Source organism: Amyelois transitella, chromosome 10 (assembly GCF_032362555.1).
Source record: "Amyelois transitella isolate CPQ chromosome 10, ilAmyTran1.1, whole genome shotgun sequence".
NCBI lineage: Eukaryota > Metazoa > Arthropoda > Insecta > Lepidoptera > Pyralidae > Amyelois > Amyelois transitella.
This window is the reverse complement of record NC_083513.1, coordinates 8,320,896-8,344,040: the sequence shown is the minus strand read 5'-3', so window position 1 is coordinate 8,344,040 and position 23,145 is coordinate 8,320,896. Positions and strand designations below refer to the sequence as shown.

Here is a 23,145-nt window from a genome sequence, read left to right as displayed (position 1 = left end):
TCTTGTTGAATTTTATAAACTAGTTGCAATTTACCCCAGTTTTCCATGAAGCCATTTGCTTTCCTTACATTTTTTAATATGAAAATTCACGGACTTTTGAATTTTCCCTCTTAATATTCTTGTGCACTATCATTTGTGTGTTTTTACAGCACATTCAGATGTTACACTTTGCAGAAATTTTCCACGAGTGTGTCATAATATATTCATTAAAAATAAAGTTAAATTAAAATTCTAGTTCATTTATTTCTTTTATTTTATTTTTTGGTGATAGTTTTATTTAAAAGTGCCGTGTGGTTTTCGATACGATACAATTTCGATACGATACGATTTCGATATGTTTGCCATGGATGTCGTGAAAACCGACTAAGGGATAGGCTTATAAACTTTGGATTCCTCTTGTAGGTATAGGCAAGCAACTTGTCACGATTTGAATCTCAATTCCATCTTAAAGCAATACAGCTGAACGTGGCCTTTCAGGCTTTCAAGATTCAGGATTGTTAGTTCTGTCTACCCCACAAGGAACACACAAGTCACAGGCACACACAGGTTAGGTCAGGTAGAAGTCATTACGCGAAATAAATTCTACTTGACCTAAGTATGTATGGGTTCATAGAATATATTTGATTTGATATTTATAATAATAATTGAAGAAAAAATACTATAGGTACATCAAAGTAAAATATATCAAAGGAAAGCCTTTCAGGCATGGCGGGCACGGTTTAATGAGTTTCGTCTGCATTTTTTGTTGTGCACTCCTATTAGTCTGTACCTTAAACAAATTAAAAAAAAAATTGGTTTCTGATATATTCATAACTACTGGACCAAAACTCTACCTTTCATATTTTAAAACATAATACAATGGAAAAGTTGGAAGGTTTCTAAACGAACGTAACTTGATCAAATTGGCGATGCCCTGTCCTAACGAGAGTACCCTCTATAGAGAATCGTGGAAAAAGGTAATGCCTTCGCGAGAAAGAGAGGAATAAAATTTATATGTATGGAAATATTTAGGTCAATAATCGATCACTCCTAAATGTTTTTTTAGTAATTGCTTTCTTGTCAGGGATGCTTATAAGCTCAACGAAGATTTATGATTAAGATTACCTAATATTATAGTGAATAAAGCTATTTTTTTTGTCATCGTCAATTTGGCAGGTACATTAATTCCAGTCTCAGATTTTGGAAACAATAGGTAACCCTCTAAGTCTCATATAGTTTGATTTATTAAGGTTTAACAGTGACATATATAAATACTTTGAATACATCTGATTAATTTCATTAAACTTCAGTCCAACCAATAATTGCAATAATGTCACTGAAACATTCATAAGAACACGACACACTGACTCAATGCGAAACATGTCGATATTTCTGCGAGTGATGTTCAAACGCTGTCAGAGAAACTCTATCCCTAGGGAAATCTAGGCCGTCGGCAGAAACCTTGTTAAGAATATTGTATGAGAAATCTGATGCCCGAAGCCATGTTTTCACTTGGTAACAATAGACTGCAAATCGCCGACTGACGAGTCAACAGTAAGAATACACAGGGTTTGCAAACATTCAGTGTAAACATGTTCTGCGTGACGTGTAGGTAAAGCGTCACTAGGTAAGGGTGATGACAGATAATTTTAAAATTCATAGAATAACTACAACTTTTATTAGGACCAGTTTTACAATTTTAAGAGGGCGTGGGTTTAGCTATAGACACGAGAACCAGCAAGTTACTGCCTGAGGATAGCGAGCTATTTAACTTGGTGAGCGCTGAAGTAAACCAAAGGAGACGGTCAGGGGTGTGCGCGCGCGCGCTTATCTATGGTCCAGCGGTGAAGAGGCGAGGGAAGATCACGGCGGCACGTCGCCACATCTGCCTACCCTATAAGAAAGAGGCGTAACATTGTATATTAATGTTGTATCCATAGACGTACTATAAATATCTTTGTATAAAACAATCGATCTGGGCTCAGGAATATACCTACCAAATAATATAAAAACCTTCGCTCGTTCGCATACAATAACGTTTAAAACCTGTGTTCGATACGAAATATTTCTCGTTATTTTCTAATGATAACGACAATTATTTCACATTACAGTACATTTCAGTACAATAAGGTATTATGCTATATTAATTTTTTATTATCATTCTTCTTTTGTTTTACAATGAAATAAGCTAAATTACTTAGGGCTTTATTCATATAAAATTCTTTATATGGTAAAGCAGTTCATACTGCTATACCATATAAAGAATACATTTCATTATCTATTAAACTGCTGTATTTTATCGCCAGATATACATTTTATTACTATTTAATGTAAAGAAATAAAACAATTGTAAGGCTGTCAACCAACTTCAGACAATTAGTCTCCGACCAATTCAGGCGAATAGTAATTCAGTGTTATAGACCTAACGATAACGATATCGAACTGCGCAAAGTTGAAAAAGTATGATCGATATGATTGGTCCCGAAAACATCTAAATAACACGAAGTTTATTACACTGCTCAAGTTTCTTTGCAAGTTTGACTGATTGGTAAGTATAAAAATAATGACAGTTTCATAGTTTTCTCTCTACTGCTTCACGCCGCATCGTCACTTCTTATCAATCAATCAAAAAATTATGATCAAATTATTTACTTTTGTTTATTAAAAATTATGAACTTCTCTTATTAAGCCTAACAGCTGAACGTGGCTTGTGAGTCTTGCAAGCCTGCTAGCTCTGTCTACCCCGCAAAAGATATAGACTTGATTATATGAATGAATGAATGAAATTCTCTAGATTATTTTCGCAGCTACACCCATTAGATATATACGAGTACACTACATACATATACACTTCCTGTTGGAATTGTGTGTTTCCTCTCTTATAGGCTACCTACATCCTAACTTTAAGGCCAATTATTAATTTGCTACACCTCATAGTTGTCCGTTATTTGTTAGTCAGTCAAACAGAAGCGCTAGCATTTAGTGCAGTTAGTGAAAGTACAATTTATGACTTGGAGAGGTTATAAAAATATTCATACTTCTTATTTCTATAGTAATATTATAAAGACAAAGGATTTGTTTTTATTATTTTTCTGTAATGAATAAATTCAATAATTTGCAGGAGTATCACACTTTTTTGTATAAAATATTACAGGAATAAGCTAAGTCCCATGCAAAAGCTTTCTTATAATTTAATTCCTAACTTAATTTTAACAACCATGGATTTACTCACGTAATATACCAAAACAAGCCTTATTAAATTATTCCCTACATTATAGTCACGTGCGAATCCGCAAGCACAATTTATAAGCGGGATACTAACTACTAAGTTTATAATGAGTACCGCTACTGAGCGAGTACACCTGTACTATGTCGCACACATGTAGATTAGTGTACATATACTTATACGGGTACTTTATACTGTACTGTATAATACTAGTTATTAAATAGAACGTATTCAACATTCTCCATCGGCACTTATTAGAGTTTGCGTTCGAATTTCAGATATTTGAAAACTGAATATCGAATTTGAAATATCTGAAAATCGAACACAAAGTCTAATAAGTGTTATCGTGATTATTTTCACATAACTTATGATAATATGCTCTATATTACGAAGATACGGTTGCCCGAATATAAAACCTTATATGGGGTGATTTATTATTACTTGGATTATTGAACAAAATTGTATGCATAATCAAATAAGTATGTATCATCAAATATTATAATGAATACTGTATCAGTACAAATATTACAATGAATTTATATTTCATTTAAAAGATTTGTTTGTTTTGTTTTTAAATTCTCTGGAAATTTAAATATAAAGCAAGTACCTTTCCAATCATGGCGAACCTTATATGGGCAAACAATAATTTATAACTAATATTAATGAACCAATTTTGTTCAATTTCATACAGCAGTTAATAGACATGGGTCTATTTTCATCACGAAATTTCAGAAAGTAGAAATGAGATAATCTTATTATTAATATCCCGGACGGCTCGGCTCGACGCTATTTTGTTCGTTTGTAAACTCTTTATTGCACACACTTTATTTATTAATGAGGAGGGAAAGGTCGGAGTGGGAAGGCCTAGACGAACGTTTCTTCATCAAATTAAGGACGTCAAAGGCAAACGCTCGAAATCGCCGAGCTTGCATGAAGAGAGTTATGAATGTGGATAAAGCGAAGGAAGCATGCAGAGATCGTGGCAAGTGGTATATGTAGTCTCTGCCTACCCCTCAAGGTGGAAGGAAAAAGGTGATGATTTTATGTTTGTATTATTTATTTTTACTTACCTCGGCCCCTTCATACTTCTCGAAATTTACATTAAAGAATTGTACATACATACATACATAACATAAACCCACGCCTATTTCCCGGATAATAATGTAGAGACTACATCTTTGTACTTGCCAAGATCTCTTCATACTTCTTTCGCCTCATCAACATTCATAACTCTCTTCATGCAAGCTTGGCGGTTTTGGGTACTCTTGACCAGACATATGACCAGGACGTCCATAAAGAATTTTAAACGCGAAAAGAACTCTGAAATCAAGAAATAAACTGTCGAACGAAACCGCGATCAAAATTCCGTACAAAAGTGAGCGTTGTACAAAATAACAGGAGCTGATAAATATTTCATATTCGTAAAATACTAAAATAGCGCCGATAAAGCGTAAGACATCTATCATAATAATGTATATTCTTCGTTCAGATCAAAGGGATTTCCTATAAATTGTGATAGTTTGATAGCTTCTCCACCTGGTATCGATGTAGCGGAATTCCTTTTGATGTATGTAATTTTGATTGCTTTGTACGTGTTCAAGCGTTCGTAAGTGGATATTTCTTTTACCTTTAGATAATATTCTGTGAATGTTTTGTTATTGACCGAACCATGATCAAATCGGGGGCACTCTGGAAATAGTAAATTTATGTACATACATATATCTTGCGGGGGAGGCAAAGCCAATAGTGAAGAAAATACTGAAAGACCACGTTCAGCCGTATGGCTTTATGATGGAATTGAGATTCAAATAGTGACAGGACCCTAACGCCTACAAGAAAAATCCTTAGTTTCCTATTCTTTTTTCTATTGGTGCCGTACAATGTAAGTAGATCATTGTATGTAGTATTTTGGGTGAATAAACGAAAACCAAATGAAATCTGCCCAAGGGAATTTTGTTTTACGAAAAGTTATAACCCTGATTTTAATTTAGATTATCAACAGGTGAAGGTCTTTAAATCATGATGAAATCGAGCTACTTCAATTAATTCTATCGAAAATCAAATACCCATCTAAATTAATGAAGGCTATAGTATCTCAAACTTGAAGCTTCAATCTTAGATTTGTATCTTAGAAGCACTTTGAAGTGGTTTATGTGACGACCACATTTCCTAACACAAAATTATATGTATAGCACATTTTGTGCTCATGTGTTTAATATAAAGTAATATGCGTTCCCGCGGTTTCCCTCGCAATGCAATTTGTAAGAACCCATCTTATCATTTCCGTTGTATTTCTTACATGAAAGAGGACATTAATTAGATAATCGACTTAGAGAGATTTGAAATTAGGTAAGGTTTTTGGCACCGTGTGGTTTTAGTGGGTTTGTGTCCGGCTTCCCGAAGGCCGGTCGGGTAGACGAAGGTAAAAAAGGGCTTCTCGCAGTATGCAATTCCTTCCAGCCACAGCTCTTGCTTCGCTGTTTCGGTTTTTATTATGACGTAAAACGGGACAGCGATAGTTTATTGCGCGATAAAACTGCGTTGCGCGTGCCATGCTACGCACCTAAAATATACAACAAATCAACAGCGAGTGAGAATTAAAGTTGTTGCATGTACATATATTTATTACTAGAGGCCGCTTGGAATCAATCCCGCGGGAACTCCGGGATAAAAAGTAGCCTACCTATAGGTATGTTATTCTGGGTCTTCAGTAACCTACATACCAAATTTAATCGTAATCGGTTCAGTAGTTTTGCGTAAAAAGTATGAAACATCCATACTGACATCCTGACATACTCACAAACTTTCGCATTTATAATATTAGTGGGATGTTTTCACAACTGATCTAATGTTTAAATGATCTATTTACATTTCACATCAATGCTACTAAACATTAATCGATACCGACAATAATATCCTAGTTTCTAATCATCTGAAGGGCTCTCCGATAAATTTGGGGGGCCATTACGTTGATTAAACCGTACCTTAATAATATGGCTTGTTATCTGAAAAGCAATCTGGTATTTTAACCATCCCTCCCGTACCCTTAAAGGCTTAAACAGCTTTTAATTTTCCCCTCACATAATTCGTTTCACACCTCTGGTTTATACTTTTGATCATTTGCATAATATAAACTCGAGTTACGTTTATAAATTTTAAAATGCATTAATTTATATTCTAAAACTTTTGTCGTTTGGAAATGTGAGGATTTACTGTTATTTTAAATTAAAATAAACTTTTCTATTTTTCTTTTTTTTTCTAACATATCTATTTTTAAATTTAAAATTTATTTGTATTAAAAATATGAAATAAATTCGTAAAAGTAAAACTATAGGTTGTACAGGATACAAGTGTTTTACAAAATTACATTTCTGTGTTATTGTTATTTTATTTTATCACTGTAGAAGCGATTAAATATTACTGCGAATAGCGTAAAATACAATAAAAATGGGGGCTCATATTTAAATGGGATCTGTACAAGTTTGGATTTATTCTGTAATATTTTATGTGTCCAAATATAAATTTATTTTTAAACATATATTATCACAAAATTGTAAAAAGAACAATATTTTTTATTTTTTTTTAATTTGTAAATATTTCCTTTAAAAACTGTTCTCGCAATATTAAAAATGCACGAAGTTTCCGCAATGTTGACCGATTTTTCTTGAAATTTTTTGCCATAATCTTTTCAACTGAAAGTCTAAAATACTCGTAAAGTAATGACTTGCTAAGGGCCCTAGAATATAATTGCTGGGCCCTCAAAGACCTACGCCTCAACGAAATTCCTACATTTTTCATCAAATTTTTTTTATAAAAAAAAAAATATTTTTTAAATCTCGGATGAAATTAAAACCGTGGCAGTGCGCTTCAGTTTTAAATATGGAAATGAAATCGCCGCTAAATATTACATACATTAGTTAACAATATTTTAATAAATAAATAAAATACGGCCACATTACATATAGCTAACTAAAATTATATTTCACTGTTTTTATGGAACATTCTAGCATAGTTAAGGTATGAGTATCCTATCTTTATAAACAGATAGTTTATCATTGAAATATATATAAAAATCCAAATTTAACAGAAAATATTGATTCTCCTTTTAAACCTTATCAGGAATCGAAAAGTCTTGTTATAGAGGCGCGAATGTTACCGCTGCTTGAAGGACATCATTTCGATATTCTTCGACTATAATGCTGCTTATACGAGGCATATCCCCAGATTTTCTCCAGAGGGTGTTAAGTTAACACAGCCGGGACTAACGTCAGTATAACAAAATCATTACGGACCAAGGAAATAGAAGAAATGTAACTATTTCGAATAAAGTTTCAACAATACAACAAGCCTTTATAACCGGTGTGACGCACAACCAACCGAAAATGACCCAAGCAACGTTACATTCTGTAATTAAGGCAATTAAACCTCGTACCATTAACACATTCACAACTTGTAATATTAGTTCAAGGGTACGCAAATGATCCACATACTTTACTAAAGTAATATCATTAGCTTGTCAATTAGACTCAACACTTTGAAATCTTGATACGACGATTACGAAGCCCTAATCCAATTATCTGGGTTTTCTATTTCGTATTTGGTTGGTTTGTGATGGATGGGACCAGATATTAAGATTTGTGCGGTGACTATTTTTAATTTCACTAAAATAATTGACGTGCCGTGTGGTTCCCGGCACCAATACAAAAAGAATAGGACCACTCCATCTCTTTCCCATTGATGTCGTAAAAGGCGACTAAGGGATAGGCTTACAAACTTGGGATTCGTCTTTTAGGCAATGGGTTGGTAACCCGTCACTATTTGAATCTGAATTCTATCATTAAGCCAAATAGCTGAATGTGGCCATTCAGTATTTTCAAGACTGTTGGCTCTGTTTACCCCGCGAGGTATATTGACGTGACCATATGTATGTACGTATGTAAAAAAATTGACCTTATCTAGGCAGGGGGTAAAACCATTGCCACATGAACATAAATTAATTAAATTAGCTCTCTCAGAGAGTCTCTACTCTGTGAGTAAAAAAGCGAAATGCACATGTTTCAAATTTTAGCCTGGATATACGACTATTGACTCATTTTCTGAGTTATGATTGTACATTAAAATTTTTAAATCAATGCGCTTACGGTAAGAAAAAACATACATCGTGAGGAAACCTGCACATTCAGGTTCAAGGTGTTTTGTTATTTGTCGTTCTCTTGAAGGAAACCACCAAGTTCGAAAAAAAAAATTAATTAAACAAAATATTAAAAACCTTTGCCTACCCCTCCGGTAAAGAGGCGTGATTTTATGTATGTAAAATATTAACTTCGTCCTGTTTGTTCGCAGGTGGCCGAACTGAGAGTTCCAGTGAGTATAAACATCTCTTTATTATGATATCTCGTTTTTGAGAAAGTACGAGTAGGTTAATTGAAAAAAAGAAGAGGACAACCCCATCTCTTTTTCTCGTTCTCATGGATCTCGTAAAAGACGACTAAGAGATGGGTTTATAAACTTAGGATTTTTCTTTTAGGCGATGGGTTAGCAACCTGTCACTATCTATCACCTAAAAGCCAAAATTATAGTAAAAAAACTCAGAAAACAGTTTATTCAATAAAAAAACATTTTCAAAAGACAAATTACCATCACAATGGGCCTAACTGTCACAGCGGACATTTTATTCATGTATTCGGTTAGAAGAAATTTAAACTGAACTAGCGTTGAGGCGTAAATTTACTTGTGAGTAGGTACTTTTTTCGTTTGAAACTACAGAAACTGTTTCCTTATTCAAATTATGTTAAGAAAAAGTTTGCAAGTTAAAGTTTTTATACGATTTCCGCGGTTTTAGCGTATAATTTATATTTTTCCTGGAGCGAATAAACGAAGTCGTCTTTTTAAAATAATGAGTATTTCAAAACAAACGGTTGAATTTTAAATGTAAATATGTATAATTCTTAATTCTCTTATACGAGTAATTTTGATATAATTTTTTCTTATTTGAAAGCAAAGCAATAAAATATTTAGTTGATGTATTTATTTTATCAAACTGTCAGTTAAAAATAATTTGGAATTCAAAAATTCTTTAGTTATTTAAAAAACGGATTCTGTTTTATTATATAAAAAAATATTATCAACTGTTAATAAACCGTACCTACGTATTCAAGAGCCATGAATATAAATAAGTTATAAGGGTTCATTCACGACGGAACTCTAAACAAATGGAGCAAGGCTACGATTACTGGTAAATATTTTAAATGAAGGAGGAGACTAGGAGTAAATGTAATTTCAGAGCCTATAGCGGGGAATAATAATAAAAAGATTGAAATAAATTAACTCTTCTGTATCTTTTAAAGCTCTTTGAATGTGTTTTGGGTTTTAGAGATACAGACATAAATAAATATCTTTATTCCTAATGTAAAATTATACCAATTGAACATACCTAACATTCAATAAAAAATGTATTGCCATATAGTATCCAAACTGTATGAAATAAATATTTATTTCTGGTAACACGCTTCGATAATTTTTTGGCATATTAAAGGAATTTGTTTTTAAAAATTTAAATAAACATCACGAGACTACTTTTAGTGGGTTTGAACTATAACCTTCAAAGATTTAAGATTATTTTTGAAATGGGCGAGGAAACGGTAATTCAATTTCAGCTATAAATTCAAAAGTAATTTACGTCAGGTGTAGGTGACAGGCCTGGTATTTTTTAAGTCTTCGAAATCGATATGGTCTTGACATGGATTGAAAAGAAATCTATATTGATTTCAAAGACCAACAAGAATTTCTAGTTCAAGTTAACTACGGTGTAAATATTTTTTGTCATCGATTACAAGAGTGTATTTACACGACACAGTTTTGTAGACTTTACTATTACTTATTGCTTTAATTTTTTTTAATAAATTTGAGTTGTTTCTTCTAGGCGAAGGGCTAGCAACCTGTCACTATTTGAATCTCAATTCCATCAGTAAGCCATACAGCTAATTATGGCCATTCAATCTTTTCAGTAATCTTGACTCAGTCTACCCTGCAAAGAATATAGATGTGATTATTTGTAAATTTAGAAATAAGTCTCATATTTCTGCCTTGCAAAAACTTCATATGTTTGAAATCAAAATCGAATGTTTCAGCACAGAAATTCATAGTGAAGTCAGTAAAACACAAAACACTCTTAGCGTATAAAGTTGCACTTCCCTATCAAAACTTTCGCTTATAATAACCGAAGGAAACTAGCCGCCTTTAAGCGCTAGATTGAAGGCACTATTATGGTATCGCTGGCGTCACACGCAAAGAATTTCATATTGAAACTGTGAATAAAGACGACATCACACTGTGTAGGTAATTGAAGATCATAACATCATACAGAAATTCTATTATATACATTTTGACAGTTCCTTTATTACTAGAAAATTTATCGTCTATGAGAAAAGTGCCCTACGTAGCGGTATCGCTACGATTTTTATATGAAATATTTATATACATAGAATCACATCTAAATCGCTTGCTAAGTAAACGGAGCCAATAGTCTTTTAAAGACCGGAAGGCCACATACATTGAGATTAAAATAGTGATATGTTGCTAGCCCATCGCCTACAAAAAAAATCGCTTTTACGACGGCCACGGGACAGATATCGAGTGCTTCTTTTCAAAAGTGCGAAGAACCACACTATAATAAAAAAAAAAATATATGCCACTCAATTTAAAAAAAAAAACGGATCACATTAACAGACTCGCGAGCGTTAACTCTAGGGCATTCCGCAAATCGGTTGCCATGTGATAAGGCCCTAATAGCTGGGGAGTAATGAGACAGCCATTTGTCTTCTTTAGGGCTTCACCCAAATATTCTGTAACGACGCTTTCCGTCAGTGCTTTGATGATATCAATAATAATGCGTGGGGTGTGGCTGCCGTGATATGACGCGGTGAAATTTTAATCTGAGCGGCTATTTGTTTTATTTAACTTAATAATGCTTTTTATTTTCCTTCTTCTTCCTGGCTTTATTCCCGGTTACGTCCTCACCACTCTGGAGAGGAGCCCGGGGTATGATGCCCATGGATCCTAGAAGGGGATAAGTCGGGTGTCCTCATGATGTTTTTTTTCAACATAAGAGCATTGGTTACTTTTCAAAGTAATATACATAACTTCGAAAATAGTCATTGGTACATGGCCGAGATGGGAAATAAGCAAATGAAAGAGTAAAGGAAATAACAAGTCAATTTCACATTTTGCACTTTCACTTTTGATAACTTGAGAAATGGTATTTACAAAACTATTTTCAATTATCGATAGTGCTACGTAGTATTAACACGTGCGTAAAACAGTATACAAATACCTAAATTCGTGCAGTATTTAACTTCTAATCCACATTTATTCTTAACTTGAGTTTTGTTACGACAATATAAGTTTGATGTAATAATACAGCAATCTCAGATAAGCTGAGGTAATTCCGAGACCTGTTTAACTAGGGGGTAAATTGATACAAATGGCGCACGTGCAATGATAATGACACCCGTTAGTCTTTGCATTTACTGAATGTGTCCAATACATCACCGTACCTAGATTGAATTTATATACCAAGTTTATTTTTCTTCTTAGTACACTTACAAACAAGGAATAGCTAAATCCGTACTCATCCATTATCCAAATTATATTATAAATGCGAAAGTAAGTTTATTTGTTTGTTTATCACCTCTTCAAGGGTTATCTACTAAATCAATCTTCTTGAAATATGACGTATATAATTGAGAGTCTGGAGAAGGAAATAGAGTACCTTTTATGCCGGTAAAAACAATAATTCCCGTGGGATTTGCAAAAACCTGTAAGTCAGGGTAAGTCTGTACTTGTCTATTAAACCACTATTTAAGGATACATTTGTAATCACATCCTACATTAAATAAAGTAGGTGATCTTATTCGAAAATGTCGGGACCCACACGGCACATTTCAATAACGTCAAAATTATCAACTTATAAAGTCGAGACATATAAATATTGTGTCAAAAATCTCAATAACGAATTCATATCACGGTTTTAATAAAAAAAAATCTATTTGTGCCGGCTTACTGAGGCCCGGCTGGCTTCGCTAACTTGTCCAACTCTGGAACTTTCTCGTTCCCCAGAGATGTTGAATAGTCGTACATGCAGATATTTTAGTGCATAAATATTTTAATAGAACGCTTCGGAAAGATTTCGACTAGTTTCATTTCTAATGGAAATTTTGTAATGGTTGTGAGCAATGCGGATGAAGTAAAAGAAGCTGGGATCGTGGTAAGTGGAAAGATGTAGTCTCTCCCTACCTCTCAGGGGAAGAGGCGTGATTTTATATTTTTATGTGAGCAATAAAAGTATTTATTTGTAAATATAGTATCGTTGAGTTAGTATCTCGTAACACAAGTTCCGAACTTACTTCGAGGCTAACTCAATCTGTGTAATTTGTCCTGTATATATTTTAATTAGTATAAATATGGTGTAACGAAAAAAGTAAATCTATTTTTAAGTCAGTGTACCCATCAGTATAAATAATTACCCATAGGGAACGAAATTTATGAATGCAGGCTTAATCTTTCTGCTGTGACTTTTATAATTTTACTATTTATCTTTTTATTCATTTGGATCAGCAAACAGTATTTTAATAAGGTACTCAAAAACTAGTTTTGTATAACTATATGTTGATAAAAGTAACCCCAGCACTGCTAATCACATTAATCAACAAATTACTACCCGCTTTATTAATTAGAATCCGATAAAATTGAAGAACAATGGTTCGAAATTCCATACATGAAAATATTACTAAATAAGGAGATTTAGAGCTTTTGTCAGCATCTTTATCCGTATTATCACAAATTTATATACATAAATATAATAAAAATATAAATTACCTTACTTGGAATCACGGGAAATCCTTTAAAAATGATTCTCATCACTCCGTAAGAAAACTTGCCAGATTTCAGTATCCTACGCCGAATAATTTCGGGTGTCAGTTGTCAGTCAATGACGAAGAATTTTTATTTGTACCTAAGCAGATAATTGACGATTGATGGATTGAAACAGGAACGAATAAAAAAACGGATCGAGTTTTATAGGAGGCATAAATAAGACGATAATCATTGTGCTCTTGTAGACATACCTTACATGTTATTGGAGAGCTCACAATACACCAAAAATAAACCAATATACATGTAGAAAATGTATTGTTTATTGATAAAATCATACTGGCATGTTTCATTCAGTGTTCTCTTTTTAAACTTGTTTTTATTCTTTTTTTCACATAATATTCCTGCAGCCTGTTTTTAAAGTCTGTTCGAATGGAAACTGTCATAATCCTCCATGTTCATGATTTATCCGAAGTCGCATGATTCATAAATTCCTCTGTATGTTCGTTCTCTGTTTTGATAGCACTAATCCTGTAGCCCGTTGCACAAAATATCATAGTATAGAAGTTAAACTATTAAAAGTTTTAAAATATCAATTCCTTGCGTTGCGTTTTAAAACTTTTCTAGGAAGTTTTAATGATTAAATTTATTTATAGTAAGTAATAATTACTCAATTTTGTTTACTTTACTATATTCTTCTCCAAACCTTTGATAAAAAAAAATCTTTTTTCGGTTGTTATTTATGGATTAAGTTTTCAATATTTTAAAGCGTATAAACGCGGTAATAAAAGTAATGAGTTATTTGATAAATATTTTTTTTGCAGTTTTTAGCCAATTTTATTTATTTAACATAGAATTTAAACAATGTCTTATATTTTTTTTTTGATCAAGTTCTGAAAGTGACATTTCTCTACCCTCGTTATTTGTATTCATTTTGAACATATGTTCGGGTAGGCGCGCTAGTAACCGCTGATCCCTCTATTTGTATATCCCCAATAAGCTTTTTGTTTTGCCAGTAAATTTATTAGCCTATTACGAGGAATACAAGCCTGAACATAATATTTTGGTGAAAATTTATTGAGGAATAACAATACGGCTGACTTATTACAAATATTGGCTTATCTAAAACTGGAGCGATTGCATTGATACAATGAATTCTTTTAAAAGTTATAATATAATTTTCATACTTTTTAAGGTGGTTTTAAACAGGTTAAAATTTTAAGCTTAGTATTTTATATGCAAAAGTATATGGTGGATGCTATAATTGTGAAGGTTTTGGAATATATGTTCTATATTTTATCCAAAATAATCACGTTTCTGGATAAAAGTTTATACTAATAAAGCTTATACAATTACAGTTTACAAAAGCTAGCATATTTGCCAGAAAAACCGCCATCGGATACCAGTAAGTTAATTCTTTAAAAACTATTTTTCATTTTATATTTAATACATATTGATTGAAAGAGTCTCCATATAAATTGTATATATACATCCTGAGCTTGAAGGACACAAGTGATTTATTTTTCAATGCTATTGAGATTGGTTTGATTGAGATATCATCTCCCTGACGCTATCTTGCTCTATTAATTAAAACCAGCTTCTCATGAAGAAACATGGAACAAGGGCACTCAGACGATTTATCATTTTTATGTCAACCCAGTATCTGTTACCGTCAGCAAAAGTAGGGCGAAATTATGATGAAGTAGATGTTTTGTTTACTTTGATACTAAATTAAAATTCTATTATTATAATTTTTTAAGATGTATCGTAAAATTAATTGAAACTTGTGGAATTACTTGTGAATTCTATTAAACATTTATAGAAGTTACTGTTAAAGTTCCAGTTAAGATCAAGATTGGCCTAACACCAGCTTACAATAAAGAGAGCAAAGGTGTACTAGTATTAAGCAATTTATGTATTTAAAATAAAATATTTAATTAAATAATATCATTGCTTCTATTGGTTTGTGGGTGTATAGCATAATAATAAATAAATGTCTCCGACTATATTCAAACAGAAAAAACATATATTTTGTCGACTGTACCTGATGTAAGTAATGTTGTAGCAAATATCCATACATTGAGTCATTAAATCCCCGCTTCACGGTCAGTTGAATGGCTTTCAGCTCAATTTGTTTTGATTTGACAATGAAACCTATAATGACACCGAACAATACCTTACCCAAAACGATGGTTATAAATGTCCGTCAGTCTGATTACGATGAAACTTATACATAATGCTTCTACTTCTAATTTGTTAATTAACGTGCACTATGGAGGACACGTACAATTTTTACAATTTTAGAAGTACCTACTACATACAGCTTGGACCAAACGCATATAAAAAGTTGGTCATAAGCCAAATCAGGAATCAACTAAAAGATAGTCGCTTTAGTAAATAAGCGAGTAATTCCGCAGACATAAAATAGTCTCAGAATATAACATTGTTCTCTTCATAGCTATGTTAAAACATCTATTTCTCATAAATCTTTAGTCCACTATTATTAAATAGTTCAATAGCGATATCCACTCTTACAGTCCATAAATTAGCACCAGATGGTGTCTATAAACACAATTTTAAACCTGATCTAATTCCATCGTAAGCGCCCTACAAAGAAAATAGAACTGCTCCAGAACAGAGGACTTGACAAGGAATCTTTGGCATGCTTGGCCTTGCTCTCAATGTATCTGGAACAAGTGCGTCATTGAGTTCTGCGATCTAACATTCGTCACTATTGGTGAGAAGACAATTTGGTTTTGAGTAATGTATTTTTTGAAAATTCATCATTTAAAGACACGATAAGTACCTAAAGTAATAATAAGTAAATTCTTTAATCAAGACATGTTTTATATACGAGTATAATGGAATGAAGAAATTCCTATGTCAATATTTACTCTCTCTTTCTCTCATCTCTGCGGTTTCCTGGTTACGCTGGAATTCTTCGGGACCTGCGGTCCTCAATGTTTTTAATATGGCTTGAATTTTTATAAACTGCCGCCTTACTAACGACATCGCAAAGTTTTGGCTCAGTCAGTTTAATAATAATTACTCAAATCAAACGTAGTTTTATTTGTGTAACATTTTATATAATTTCCTCAGCTGGTTTATGTTGTCTGTTCGCTTTTCAGGTTTTCAGTTCAAAGGATGATGATAATCATGGGTATTTTTTATATAATATTGGCCTTTCAATCAGATCAATTGGAGTCGTGTTGTTGACTTCTATGTCGCCATGTGTTTCGGACAGACTCAATACAAATCATCACGCTTGGTGAAATGTTTCTTTCGGTGTAGGTGCGTTGATTAATTTATACACAAAATCTTTCTAGACAGCGATACTTGCTAAATTCTCCTTTTTTTAAGTAAGTATCTAAAAATATAAATATTTTTGTATTAATAAATTTGAACAGACTCAAAATTGCCATTAATAAAAAATTACATAACATATAATGACGCCTTTATCTCGTTATATATTAAAAGAAAATACTGAAGGCTTCATGCTAGTAAAGTTTCTAATTTTTATATTTTTTTCCTTTTTCAAATCCTTCATCACTAAAGTTAAGTTCCTCTTTTCTCTACTCCTTCCATATAGTTATTTTATTTGACTGGAATATGTAAAAACGTAAAAAAGGAAATCTTATATGCTGTTTCAAAATACGTACATACAATCGCGTCTATATCCCTTGCGGGGAAGACAGAGTGAAGAGTCTTGAAAAAACTGATAGAATGAAACAGATCCAAGGGAAAGTGACGGAATGGTTTATCTTTTTTATTGGTGCCGGAAACCACACGGCACACATGCCACAATACTATGTCAAAACACTTACCAAAAAAATTCTGTACGTTGATAACCTAGTTATATTTATCTGATGTTATCACTTTGATCGTAAATTGTGGTATAATGAATCCATTGAGGCTTGTTAATCATCGATAACTTATCATGAAGGCGTATGAGATTGGATTATTTTACGTATGATTTTATAATGTTTTTGATTTAAATTATTTATTGTTTCATAAATAATTTTGCATTCAAATTCGCATTTTGAATGATTCAGATGATATTTTGAATAGTAAAGCTTACATTAAATACATACTTACATTATAAATTGCGTAGACCTCGAGAAGACTGAACGGTTACGTTTAGTTATATTTTGTGTTCTTTATCAATATAAATAATGTCCATAATTAAAAAGAAATATATATGCTGACTGGATTTTTTATTGGCACGGACATCATGCGTAGGCGTCGTGCCCAAAAAAAAATGCTTTTTCAGCATGTTCACACATCACTGCCAGACATATGGACGACCGCCAGAATTGTCCAACTTTAAACTCATCCATTTCAACCAACTTTTTTATTTCCCCGGAAAATGGCGTTTAGTTTTTGTGGCCATATTGTTTATGTAAGTTCTTTTGTATTTTATTGTTCTATGAAGAAACAATATCGTGCGAAATGATTGCAGTCTTTTGATAGACGTTTTATTTGGCCGGTTTTTATTTTGTAGTGTTTCTTTTTTCAAATCCTTTGATTTGAATGTTGTGGATTTGTAATTAAAAAAAAACTGCGTTCAATCCATTGATTTACAACCGAAGGTGGTAAGTATAGTTTCTGTTCTACTTAATTCTAATTCCTAGGTACCTACCTATATACCTATTTTTGTTTGACATTATCTTGAAAACCATATAGCTGATAAGGTATAAATGGATTGCTATGAGTGTGCTGCTAAAAAGTTACTGTGTTTCATGATCCTTTATCGCTTTTGTCGTTTATAGTACACTTCTACAAGTCTAGACATGTTAGGTGCTCAGTAACACGAGAGGGCGCTATTAAACTGATACTGCTTTGAAGCACGTGAGATATTCATGGTTGCTTTTAAGGTACATTTATGTAGTTTGAAACACTGAATTCTTAATAAAATTCGAATTTGGTTGGGAGTTCGCATTGAATTTGCACTACCCATATAATTTTCTATATACATATAATGAGCTTAGGTCATTGCTGGCAAAAGCTCTAGTTTTTTTTTCTACCAGTAAACTGCATCAATTAGTTTTTTTTTTTTGCAACGATGACACTTTCTTTAATAATGGATTCAGAACTGAGAACAGCTAAAATAATGTAAAAAGGGATTTGAAAACATAACAATGAAATAACTTACAAAATCATGTGTACTCCCCTTGACCTGTTCATTTTTCTGGCCACTGCTTGACATTTCCATTTTCTAACTCCGACCCGCATGTAATTCGGGACTGAGAATAACGCATTGGAAAATTTCAGAACAGGTAGCATCAACAAAATGAGTCTCAAACCAAATCACATTCCAAACCACAGTATCAACAAACTTTAATCCTTTACTGAGAATGAACCACAACATTACTATATACATACATATACATGCTTAGAGACATCATACTTAATAGAATTCGTGACGTATCACACCGGCAGAATTGTCGATTCTTTGCGAATGATAATAACAGGCCAGAGGGTGCCGACAATTGGTATGCAACACACGTAATGGCCGAGGAAGGATCGTGTTTGCTGTATGCCGTGTTTCATGTTGGGATCGTGTTTTATATTATAATCGGTCGATGAATGGATAAAGTGCCGTGTGGTTTCCGGCACCAATAGAAAAAGGAATAGGACCACTCCATCTCTCTCACATGGATGTCGTAAAAGGCGACTAAGGGTTAGGCTTATAAACTTGGGATTCTTCTTTTAGGCGATGGGCTAGCAACCTGTCACTATTTGAATCTCAATTCTATCATAAGCCAAACAGCTAAACGTGGCCTATTAGTCTTTTTAATACTGTTGGCTCTGTCTGCCCCACGAGGGATATGGACGTGATTATATGTATGTGTGTTTGTATGTCCAGAAGTTAACTTCATTCGGCTCAGAGTACGATGGTGCTTTGTCTTAAAATAGATGTAACAATAGCGTGTATAAATAATTAAACAATAAAACATTTAAATGTATGCGTGAAGTTTTCTGGCACAACCTTAAAGCATTTCCTATATTGAGTATGTCGTAAAACTAAACTCCTAAACCGAACATTCAAACGCAGTTAATCTACTGGTTATTTAGTACCACTGTCTGTAACTGTGTCATTGACCCATTTGGCTTACGCTCAAAATCTTCAGATACGCATGTTTCGGCTAGAAAAATTGGAGCAGTCGTTTTGTGCGCAGAGCACTTATAGGGTTTAACGTAATTAAAGTTATATATTTAGTATGGAAAATTGCACCATTGATTTATGTTATTTATTTATTATTTTATGCAAGTACACTTTACACATACATTTAATTAGGTGCATCAAAAAAAACAAATAGTGCAAGAGATGCTACTTATTCCAATATAAATTTATTCTCAGACCTACTCAATATGCTCACAAATTTTTATGAGAATCGGTCAAGCCGTTTCGGAGGAGTACGGGAACGAACATTGTGACACGAGAATTTTATATATAGGTACGATGACGGAAACAACTTTTAAAATTATATTAAATTTGCAAAAACTGTTGCAAAACGAAATAAAAACAGAAAATAAAACTACAAAATATTCGTAACCAAAAAAGTCCTGCTGAACTTTGCTCTGATTTTGTCAGAAACGCTATTTAATATTTTAAATTTCGAGGCGTCATCAAAATATGGTAATATTAATATTTCTCTTTGAGCGAACCAAGTTCTGGATTTAAACCAATATAAAGGTAGTTAATGAACACATAATATCTTCTTTGTTATCCTTATTTACAATTTTGAGGGTTTGCGATAAATTATTATTTAAGTCTCTTTGGATGTTAAGCAAAAATACTAAATTAGATTCTACAAAATAGCCTAATGGAACAAATTTTTTATTCTATAAAAGTTGTTACATGCAATAGTTCGTTCAAATTAATATTATTATAAATGACAAAGTAAGTATATTTGTTTGTTTGTAACCTCTTCACGGGTTATCACATAAATTTTTCTTCTTGAAATATCACGTATCTGTAATTAAGAGTCTGATGAAGGACAAAGGGTACCTTTTTACAAGATACTTTTTTTGTTAGATTAAATTTTTATTCGTCGCTTTTTGTAGGTGGCGCTAAAATGACGCGGGCGAAACTGCGGACAAAAGCTAATGAATAAAACCCAACAATATATTTTTGCATTTCCCCTGAAAATAATAACGATGGCCGCTATTGTAAAGCAATAGATTAAAAATCGATTTCCATTTTTGTAATCGGAAAAGTTACAAATCAAACGCCCGACTTTTGATGGATTAACGACTTAAATCGACGTTTTGTAGACGAGGGATAATCTTTTTACTTTTTTATGCCGGTTTGAAATATCCAAACGGCTCACTCTAGATTCGCAGTTAAAAGCATTTGTGGATGTTTGGTCGTGAGAAAAAAGTACATATTTCACGTTTTTGTCATGTAGGTACGGGAAAGACAGAGATTTTAGTATTATTAACCCACATCACAGGTTTTAAACTTACTTTGGGGTTAACTTAATATGTGTAATTTAGGCCGTACCTACTTATAATCAATCATACATACATAGATACAGTAGGCTTCAAAATCAGCATGGAAGTGAATGAAAATCAGGAGAATAATTTGTGAAAAAAGTACTGTATTAATTATAGTGTATGGCATTGGCACTATATCTCCATCATCTTCATTAATGTATTGCGAGTTATCACAATATGAAATATGGGCCCTGAAGTGCAATGATGATAAGTGTTATTATAACGTAAATTATGGAGAACACATAACAAGGTCAATTTTGATAGTTTATTTATAATTCTAACATTTACAATTTACAATAGAAGACTTAATGTTAATAGCAGTATCTAACAGTCTTCTTTTGGGTTAAGTAGATAACTTTTGTGTATTAGTTTATTTTATGGTAAAAATTGTGAATATTAGCTGGTACACAATGGTTTGCTAGAAAACCAGAATGGAAAATATAAATCCTACCTAAACAAATAAAAAAAATGCAACAAACAAAAGTATGAAACCAAAAACTTTGCAACCATGTAAAAATATACGCAGTTATCAAATATTGTCTGTACCCTCGTTATTTTGCACCGAACGTTCACAGATCCATAACAATGTGTTCGCATTACAGACAGACAGCTTGAAGCCTGGGTGCCATTACTCACCTAATTATGATCCATTAGGGGAGATGCAGATACCGTGTTCAGTTCATTAACATTCCACAACTACTGAAAGGGTAAGGTCGAGGACAGACAATCTGTCTCTGTTTACAGTCAACGGGAGAGAAATTTGACCCATCTATTGTTTTGTTGGATGAAGAGGTGTCCACTTTATTTGCTGTTGACTGTATACCAATTTCTTTATAAGTACATATAATCACGTCTTTATCCTTTACGGGGTAGACAGAGCGGACAGTCTTTACCAGGACGTCTTTAATTTGATCAAGACATATTCGTCTAGGCCTTTCCATTCCGACCTTTCCCTTTGTAGCCTCCTCAACTCGTCTGGAGTGGGTAAGACTGTTTTACATGAAGTGACCCATCGGATCCTTACAACATTGCAGAGGAACCTTCCTCTGGGAACCGATGGGTTGCTTCATGTAAAAAAGTCTTACCCACTCCAGACAAGAGGTCGGATGGGTTAGGTAACCCATAATTGATCACGTTTACACTTCCAGTTGTAACATCCATCCTGAATATGCAGTATTGTGGAGTAGGTACCCGCGCGATAATTTCCTTGCAGTAAGACTTTAAGTGCTGAAACTTTAGTTTCTACTTGTAAAATGACTATTAAACTAAACGTTACTAAACGTTATACAAAACGTTATAAATAAAAAATAGGTGTGAGTTGTATGGATTGTGGTAGGATTTAGTCCTGTGCAACGTTGTTCCTTAAAACCGGCAGGTTTTCTTGTAATCAGATACTTCGACATAGTTAGTTCGACTTAGACATAATGTAAACACCGTTGAAATGTAAGTTGCTATTAGGATGAAATTACCCTAATAAGAGTCATTTCAGTTCCATCGGGACACTATCTAGCTTAACCCGACCATTTTCAGGGTGAGTGACCCTCTCAAATATAACGTTCCTATCCCACGTTGGTTTTAATTAAATTTTACTTTGAAGATGAAAAATATGACGTTAGAGCAGCACTTTTTGTTTAATCTCGTTTAAGATAAATTAGTGACTGCATGTGGCTGATGCGTCTTGGGACCCTTTAGTTTGTAATGTCGCAAAGTAATTTCTAATGCAGACCGAGAACACCTGATCCATATAATAATAATGTAGAAATCTGGATGTTTACAACGTTGACCTAAAATAATTTAGAAGATTCCCTCCAAAATTTCTAGTCTAAAGTGGCTCAAACAGATAACGTTCTGAGGGGTAAATGAACAACCATCAGGCTCTCTAATTTATGCGTTTATTTCCACTGTTATGATTTGGAGTCCGGGGTCCGTATGATGAAATATGAATGAGTAGGTACATTGACTGGACAGTACAAACCGCTAGATCTAGAAATTTTGCATTAAGGTTATTCATTTGGTATGGGGGTGCATTGAGACAGATTTTCCCGAAATTCCTCCAAAAACTGAATTAACAGGATTTTTCTGCCAACGCGTTTATTAACAGACAGATAGACAATAACACAACGTTATTGTCTTTATTAATATTCTCAGTAATGATATCTGTCTACGAAGAATAAGTCTTACTAAATTGAAAAACTTCTTCATATTACCTAGTAGAATGGTTTTTATCGCCAATATGAACCGAAATCCCATTTCCACCAACAGGACGCTCTCAGCCGGTGTTTATTGACACTTTTGTACCTTATTTTGGCATTAAAGCAATAACTACACAAGAATATGAGCCTTTGTAAGTGTCTGAATAGACTTTGTTATGAGTTTCATAGTTTGAAGTAGGCGAGAATAGGGAATCCTGTGAACATTGTAATTTATTACTTGTACTAGCTTTAGTTTATTATAGATATTTTAGATTATATTATACAGGTAAAATTATTTGTTCAGGTACATGTGTTGATTATTAAAAATTCTGTGGCATATCTTCGAATTCCATTTCTTAAATTACAATTTGAAAGTCC

The 23,145-nt window shown here is 33.1% G+C and overlaps 1 protein-coding gene across 2 annotated transcripts in view; it reads left to right on the top strand.

The window, feature by feature from the left end:
• The window catches only part of LOC106137451 (angiotensin-converting enzyme-like), a 140,719-nt gene that overhangs the window by 79,656 nt on the left and 37,918 nt on the right, over positions 1–23,145 (top strand). The window contains exon 2 of one of the 2 annotated variants that reach the window (XM_060946170.1): positions 8,549–8,569. The exons of the other annotated variant lie outside the window; for it this stretch is intronic. The gene's annotated coding sequence lies outside the window, so the exon portion shown is untranslated. The remainder of the gene's footprint in view (positions 1–8,548; positions 8,570–23,145) is intronic. 2 annotated transcript variants of the gene reach the window in all.